The following is a 9,032-nucleotide window of genomic DNA, read 5'->3' on the forward strand; positions in this document are numbered from 1 at the left end:
CTTCTACTAACAACACATTATTCAGTTCTGGAACTCCAGGACTGTCCAGCTTACCAACACCTTTGATTTTTCCTTTAGCTCCACCACCAAAGGTCACATAACTGGTAGTATGAGGTTGTATATCTACCAATAAGTTACTCATCCTTGTCATGTGTCTAGAGCAGCCACTATCAAAATACCAGTCTTCTCTGGTAGATGCCCTTAGAGATGTGTGAGCTAATCTAGCAACCCATTATTGTTTCTTAATGGGGGCATTATGCTTAGATGCCTTCTGCTTAGGTCTGACTTGAGGGGTCTGGTTAGGATAACCATGCAACCTGTAACAAAAGGGTTTTATGTGACCAAATCTACCACACTAGTGGCATCTCCGTCTTTGAAATTTCTTCTTTTGATGGTTAATCCTCCTGTTTCCCTGATGTTGTGACATTGGTTGTGACTTCTGCTTTATTTTCTGAACTTCAGCCTTTGAGCTTTTGAGTTCAGATGAGGATTCCTTAACAAAGCCTAAACCAGACATGGTTCCTGATTTCTGTCCCACCTTTAGAATCTCTTCCAAAGTGTCAGTTCCTTTATTCAACATTCTGGTGGATTTTGTCATTTGATCTAGCTTAGAGGTCAGCAAGGTTATCTCACCATTTAGACCATCTATGACTGTCAGATGCTTCTTCTTCTCAGCTTCCAGCTCCTTGATGAGTTTCTTCTGCTTTTCTCCTTGTATACACACTTTTGCACTTTTGACACATAGCTCTTTATATGAAGCAGCAAGTTCATCAAATGTAAGTTCATCTCCACTTGAGTCATCATCAGAGGCACAGACACTAGTTAGTGCAGTGACATGTTTAGCAGATTCTCCTTCAGATTCACTCTCAGAGTCTCCCTTATACCAGGTGATAGATAGTCCCTTCTTTTGCATCTTGAGGAAGGTAGGACATTCAACTCTAATGTGTCCAAAACCTTCACATCCATGACACTGGATTCCCTTGCCTTGGTTGAACTTTTCTTCAGATGTTGATCTTCTACTGATGTCAGACGAAATGTTCTTGACATTTGGTCTACCTTTTTGATCAATCTTCTTTATGAACTTGTTGAACTGTCTTCCAAGCATGGCTATAGCTTCTGATATGCTTTCATCACCTCCAGTATTTCCTTCTTCTGAATCCTCTTCAGTATTTGATACAAAAGTTATGCTTTTGTTTTTCTTTTCAACATTCTCACACAAGCCCATTTCAAAAGTTTGGAGAGAACCAATAAGCTCATCAACCTTCATATTGCAGATATCTTGAGCCTCTTCTATAGAAGTAACCTTCATGGAAAATCTCTTGGGCAATGATCTGAGAATCTTTCTTACAAGTTTTTCTTCAGACATTTTCTCTCCTAAGCCTCTAGAAGTGTTGGCAATTTCAAGAATATTCATGTGGAAGTCATGAATAGTCTCATCCTCTTTCATCCTCAGATTTTCAAACTTAGTAGTCAGCATCTGGAGTTTAGACATCCTTACCTTGGAGCTACCTTCATGAGTTGTTTTGAGAGTATCCCAAACTTCTTTAGCCAGCTCATAGTGATGCACCAGTCTGAAAATGTTCTTATTTATCCCATTGAATAGTGCATTCAAAGCCTTAGAGTTTCCAAGGGCTAATGCCTCTTGCTCTTTGTCCCACTCTTCTTCAGGAATTTGCATAATGATTCCATCTTTACCTGTCTTCGTTGGATGTTCCCATCCTTTGTTGACAGCTCTCCAGACCTTGCTATCCAGAGACCTCAAGAAGGCTATCATACGAGGTTTCCAGTCATCATAGTTAGAACCATCCAGCATGGGTGGTCTATTTGAGAATCCTACATCCTTGTCCATGGTACTAGAAAGTAATGTCCCTAGATCTCACCCAGAAATTAACAGGCAGGGTGCCTGCTCTGATGCCAATTGAAATTCTAGTAACAGACTATCGATGTCACACTGGATGTTATGACATCCAATTCTGCGCAGACAGGTAATGTATGCATAAAGTAAATTTAAAAGGCAGTAAATGACACAGAGAATTGTTTACCCAGTTCGGTGACAAACACACCTACGTCTAGGGGCTACCAAGCCAGGGAGGAAATCCACTATAAGACGTATTAATTCAGGACTTAAACCAACTGTTTAATCATATCACTCAAGACCTACCCAATGCAATTTCAATCTAAACTAAGACCTGAGTCCCTACTCACTCCCCCTTAATCACAGCAGTGATTACAACCTTTAATAATTTTAAAGTCAGTGGTGAAGATATACTTCAAACAACTCTTGATTGTGCTTAAAAGCTTTAATCAAGAAACACAGCACTCACGCTTAAAAGCTTAGAGTGACACAACAATTACAACTCAATAAACACCCTAGTCCAATGCAATCATCAAGGTGAAAATTGCTTGGCTCACAAGTAAAACCTAAATCAATACATAATAAAAATACAACAAGGATATATAATGATATATTTAATTCTTCACGCTTCAAACCCTTTGCCTCGCTGAAAGTAGGATTGTCATCCTTTTATGATGCAGCACTTGGGCCTTGTACTTGAATTTCCTAAAATTAAGGTCAAGCAAGTTAACCTAATTTCCACACATTAGGGTGCTAACAAATAGGCTATATGCTAGGTCTGTTAGTTTCCTGGATTTTAGCACAGCTGTTAGATTCCTGAAAAACAGCCTGAGATAAATGCTGAAACATAACAGAAAAACTAATTAGCCTATACTTTAGCATTTGCTGTCAGGGATGAATGTCATAACATTCAGTTTGACATCCAGAAAATAGGCTATATGCTAGGTCTCTTAATTTTAGCACAGCTGTTAGTTTCCTGAAAATCAGCCTGAGATAAATACTGAAATATAACATAAAAACTAACTGGCCTATACTTTAGCATCTGCTGTCAGGAATGAATGTCATAACATTCAGTTTAACATCCAGTAAATCCTGTATTAGCTAATCCTGCAGCATACTACTTAAGCATGTCATGACATCAGTCAAGACATCTAAGTACAATAAGTGTTTTAACACAAAATGCAGCCAATCAAAAACATCTACAATTTGTCATTTTGATCAAGAGTTCATCAAGAGTTTGAAGCTTGTTTATCAAGGAATCCCCAATTCATCTGGGTATCTTGTGTGGCTTCCTCAGCAAGTTTCTTCAACAATTGGACAAAGATATCAAGGTATGATTCATTTTAAATCATAATAAGAATATATGATCCTCCATGAGCTCCTAAGAGCAAAGTAACTTCAAGTGTGCAAGTTCATTCAAGGAAGTTGACCAGAAAAGTCAACTAGTCAAATCTAGGGTTTCCTAAACCCTATATCCTACAATATTTGTCATATGAAAATTATTCCAAGATCAAAGTTACTCTTTATGACATTCTAAACATATTTCATGTTGGCCTAAAGAGCTAATTTTTCTTGGAAAGTCATTTTTCATAATGAAATATTATAGGTCATTTTGTATGTGCCCTAGATAGAAGGTCAACTTCCAAGAATCATAACTTCCTTATTTTTTATGATATGAAGATGATACAAGTTTCATGATTAATTTTAAGATGTCTTATTCAACTTTTCTCCTTTGATAAGTATCAAATTATACTTGCAAAGGGTCATGTTCCATGAGGAAACATTACAGGTCCCTTTTGGTCTTCATCATTGAACAAGCAAATTTCCTCAACTTCGAAAATCCATAACTCCATCATCCAAGCACCAAATGGTTCCCCATTTATGTTAAAATTGAATATAATTGAAATATTTACAACTTTTTAGAAGGATCCAAGTTCATTTAAAGCTCACATCAGAAGTTATTCAATGTGGAAAGAGGGTTCATTTAGCTTTTAACTTAGAAAATTTCTAAGTATGTTTGATACCTCCATCTTCAAGGCCAACTTTATCCATATTCCAAGCTTCAAATTGGAAAATTCAAAAAATAAAAGTTGTTCCTCATGATGAGAGCTTTCCAAAGAGTCCAAGATCATTTCATTTGGATGAAAAATGAAGGAATTGCGCATGAGTTCTTTCTATGGCTTAACTTGGCAAGTTTTGAACTCCAAACATTGAATAACTTTGCATGGCCTTGTGTGATGACTTCAGCAACCATTTGGCACAATTTAGAGTGGATTTCAATCATCAATTGGGCATGAACATGCACCCATGCACCAAATTACTTATTTTTATCCAAAATTGGAAAGGTGCACATGTCACTTTCCTTGGCCTATAAATCAAATGTGATATGCTCAGAATTGGAGGAGAACCCTGCCCAAGCTTTGCTTGCCATTGCCATAGCCTCACTCCATAGAACACTTTGAAGATTTCTTTGAAATCGAGTTTTTGTTCAACTCAAGTTTATGAATAGAAACTCCAAAGGTTCCTTCCCTTTTTCGTTCCATTGAACTTCTGCAAGCAAGAGGAAGAGAAATCAGTAGCAATTGCATCAAGATCCAAGCTCAGAAGTTGCTCACAGAAGGTCATTTTCTCAGAATTTCATCTCTTCGATTCTCCCTCAATACTCTAGATCTGAATTCAATTTTGTGTTGGATGAAGTCCTACCAATGTAGGCAACATGACTGAGTTGTTTTGGACTTGATTCGAAGTAACTCAAGTTGGACACCTCAATTTTCATCTTCACTCTTCTAACTATAGAGTGAGAGATGGAACAATTAGAGGTGATATTCGTGATCCTTGCAATTTTCTCTTTAAAATGATGTATGATCCATCAATTTCTGGACATGTTTGATCCTGCCAGTCTGGTGACCCTCACCGGAGAAGATGACCGAAGCTAGGAGTGTCTTGTCCCTCACCCTTGGATATTCATTCCACGTTTTAATCTTGGCATTTGCTTTTGATTACCACGTGTGTGCTTGCATTGACTGAGGTATTGGTGGAACACGCATTGTGGACCATCAGATCTGCCACCTCAATTAATGAGGGAGATGTGATGGTTCCATTTTTTCCAGTTTTATTTTATTTTCTAAAATGATTTTTAAATAGCTTTTTCTTCCAAAAATCATTATAAATTCATTTTTGATCCGAAAATTATGGGACAACACTAAAAATTCACAAATATTTTCCTCTTCTCATTTTTTATTTAAAATTAATTTTTTGATTAAGTTTGATATTTTTGGTGATTGTGATTTTTAATTTGTTTTAATTAGTTTTTAATTACTTCTGACTTTTGAAAAATGCCAAAAAATTTAGTCAATGGTCCTTTGACCTTGCTTGACCTATGATAAATCCCTTGGTCATTTCTTTGGTGTTTTGAAGGGGTTTTAGGTTTTTTGATCTTTGAAAACTTATTTTTCTTCATTTTTAAATTTTTTTTAATTAGTTTAATTGATCTAATGCTTTGATGAGCTGCTTTTTTTGATTTTGTGTTGTCCTTACTTCTGTTTGGCCTTGGTCTTGGTTGAATTGGACCTTGACTTGATCAATACCATTGGATTTAGGAGGTTAATGAAGTTTAAAACTTCATCCCTCAAGATGAATGAATGGTATTGATCAAGTGAGGTTCATCCCTTTTGACCAATTTGGTATCCCCTTCTTTTCATCTCTCCTTCTTCATCTTAATTCTTCCCCAATCATCTATTGGCCAATGACTTCTCATGGATCATTAGCTAGTTGATTCATCAATGACCATGTGTTAGATGAATCAACATAAGCTTGATTGAGATAGGCATATCCCCTCTTATTTTTGTGTATGGTATACTTTAGGAGCTTGGTCTTGGATACCTTGTCTCTAGCATGCATTAACACCAACATTATTATCGACTGACCTTAGATAGGTATGGCTTCTATATAAGCCTACTTACGATTGCTTAACATACCGCTAAATTTGCCTCAAGGTACCAAATTAACATACTAACTTGACAACTAACATTTAATTTTCTGGTCATTTACTTTAATGCAATTTAAATTCTTGCACTTTATCATTCCTTGTCATTTACATTCATGCAAATTGTTTATGCTTCAATCATTTGCTTTTTTCCTACTTGGGCCTTTGTTTATGCATAAGTTATTTTCAATTTTGCTCACTTGAGCCATTATTTGTGGTCTTAGGACCTTAAAACACTTAATGAAAAAACATTAAAAAACACATTGGTGGATTGTTGGATCTCTGTCTGTGACTTGATTTGGACCTATGGACTTAGAGTAGGCAACATTCCCGAGCTATGGAAGAATACTTGGTCAATGCCATTAATTTGAGACCAAAACATGGCCAAAGCCATTCGTCTTATACAAGCTTGAGAGACTCCCTTGGGTTTATCTGATACACTCTTTCTCTTTGTTTAAATTGTTATTTTGATCTTATTGTTATTATTTGATGTTTTCTCTTTGAGTGTATTTCAAAGGATTTTTCATCTGATATACAAAAAGGACATTGAAGATTGCTTGCTTTGGAATGCTAGCTTGGATGATTGGTTATCTTTATTTAATACCATTGGCTTTTTTATTAATTTCCTGGACGATTATGGCTTTGTTGTTTGCTTGACAATCCAAAGGAAATGGGTTTCTATCTGACACTATTGTCTTGTGGATGCTTCCCATGGGTTAGATATTTTCAACTCAAAACTTTTAATCTTGTCTAGGATATCCTCTTCATCTCCACCTCCTTCTTTTTTAATTTTAAAATCCCTCTCTCATTTTCAAAACTTCTTTGCTTCTTGTTTTCAACTTAGACTTGTTTTAATGATTAGAAACTTTGGCCTTATGCCATTGATTTTAAAACTATTTTCTTAATCAAATTTTGTAAATAGACTTAATCATATTGACTTCATTTTCAAAAAGATCAAAAAGAACTAATAACCTCATCGAATCATTTTGGCCACTTGGTGCCTTTTTCCTTTTAACCTTTTCAAAAAGAGAGCATTTAGATTTGAGTTATTCTTGGTTGAGATGTAATTCTCCCATTCCATGATATGTTGAGTGTAAGACTTTCCATTTACTAGGGTTTAGTGGCATACTTATTAATTTAATCCGAGTTGGAGCCTTTCCTCTTAGGTCCAAACAAGTGAACACAAAAAGGGCTCCCTAGGAGTACCTAGGACACTTTGGGTGCTAATACCTTCCCTATGTGTAACCAACCCTCTTACCCATAATCTCTGACATTTTATTAGTTTTGATTTGAAAACTTCTTATCTTTGGGTTTTGTTCGTACTTTCTCCTTTTTCCTTGGGAAATAATAAAAGTATGGTGGCGACTATGGTTTTATTGACGTTGAGTTAACTAATAGCTCAGTGGTCATGAATTTACCGCTACAGAAAAAAAAAGTGGCGACTTTGTTGGGGAGTAGTCCAAAGTAGGTTTAGCCTACTTTTTGTGTGTATTATATTGTTGATTATTGATGTTTGTATGTTTGTATATATAGTATGTATGATTTTTTTGTCTGTTGTGCTTGGTGATCTCTGTGTGGTGAGATAAGTTTTATACCCGAACTTGAGTGGAATCTAAGATAGGAGGATGGTATAGTCATGTTCGACTCATGTGGAGTAGTCCTTAGCGAGTTGACTTGAGAATCCATCCACTCAATGGAGGCCCCTTTGGGTTTACTAATGTCACACGAGTAGTCGTAGTTGGCATTACTTTTTCCGACCTGGGAGTCCGAGAAGCTAAGAACCGTAGAACATTTAACCCGACTTGTCCTATTTAGGACGTAGTACAAAGAATGTTCAAGTGTAGACTTCATAACAGTTGTTACGCGATAATACACTTAGACGAGTTTATCTTGAGAATACTATGGGTTGACGAGTCAGTCATCCAAACCTAGAGTATCCGATAGATGGGATCACGACTTTGGGAACTTTTTAGAACATGCTCTACAGATTTTTATCCTTAGCACACTCCTATGGGATGGTTCTTAACCCGACTCCATGCTCGTGACCCACAACAAACCCTTTGATTCTTGGTTAACCCGATCAGTTACCATCAATATCAATGGATCTTGGGTGTTGATGGGGTGAAAAATCCTAATCCACCAAAATGGATGATTGATCTTGACGATGACTTGATCCATCCATTGACCTTTGTTTGTGTTTGCCTTGTCTGTGATCCTTTGTGTGTGATTGTTGCATTCATGCATACATGCACATCATAACATTCATCACACAAAAAATAAATTTCAAGGAACTAAGGTCGTGTTTGCAAATATTTTCATACCATGGATTATGGACGAAGGAACACTAAGAAATACGGTTTCAGATGTCCAGACTTGAAAGAGTTAAGGAAGCTAGCATCCTTTGTAGTTGATCCCATGGATTTTAAGGAACGTCATGAGAAGCTTCTATCTGTGTTATCTACCGAGGTTGTTGGAGGACTCTTGAGTGTGTTGGTTCAGTTCTATGATCCTCTCTACCGATGCTTCACCTTTCCCGATTATCAGCTTATGCCTATGTTGGAAGAGTATGTCTATCTCTTGGGTATACCCGTATCTGACAAGGTGTATTTTAGTTGATTATAGGAGATTCCGAAATCTCAAGTCATAGATGATGCTCTTCATTTTAAGAAGTCTGAGATTGATGCAAATATGACGAAGAAATGAAGTATCTGAGGTCTGACTTTTGTGTTTTTGATTGGGAGAGCTACCACTTTTGCTCAAGCCGGTAGTATGGATATTTTTGAGGCTATCTTCGTATTGCTTTTCTGTGGTCTAACTTTGTTCCCTAACATTGATATTCTTGATTATTATTATTATTGAAGTATTTTCAAATAAGACTTTGTATATTCCTTGAAAATAATAAAATAAAAAACATTGCATTCATGCATCATTTGCATCGCAGGTTTCTTGCATTCTAGCCCTTCAACCAGGTTTCTCATGATCTTCATCTTTGTATAAGTCAAGCTGACACATCAGTATAACACTCGTGCTAATCATCACAGCAAGATGGATCAATTGGAGAAAGAAAACCGTGAATTCAAAGAGGAAGTTTCTAGACTTTCTACTATTATGGTGTCTCTCATCACAACTCAGAGTCAGGCGACTCCAGTTCCTACAACTCAGCAACAACAAACAGTTATCTCCGAGATTATC

This window comes from Lathyrus oleraceus, chromosome 6 (assembly GCF_024323335.1).
Source record: "Lathyrus oleraceus cultivar Zhongwan6 chromosome 6, CAAS_Psat_ZW6_1.0, whole genome shotgun sequence".
NCBI classification, from domain to species: domain Eukaryota; kingdom Viridiplantae; phylum Streptophyta; class Magnoliopsida; order Fabales; family Fabaceae; genus Lathyrus; species Lathyrus oleraceus.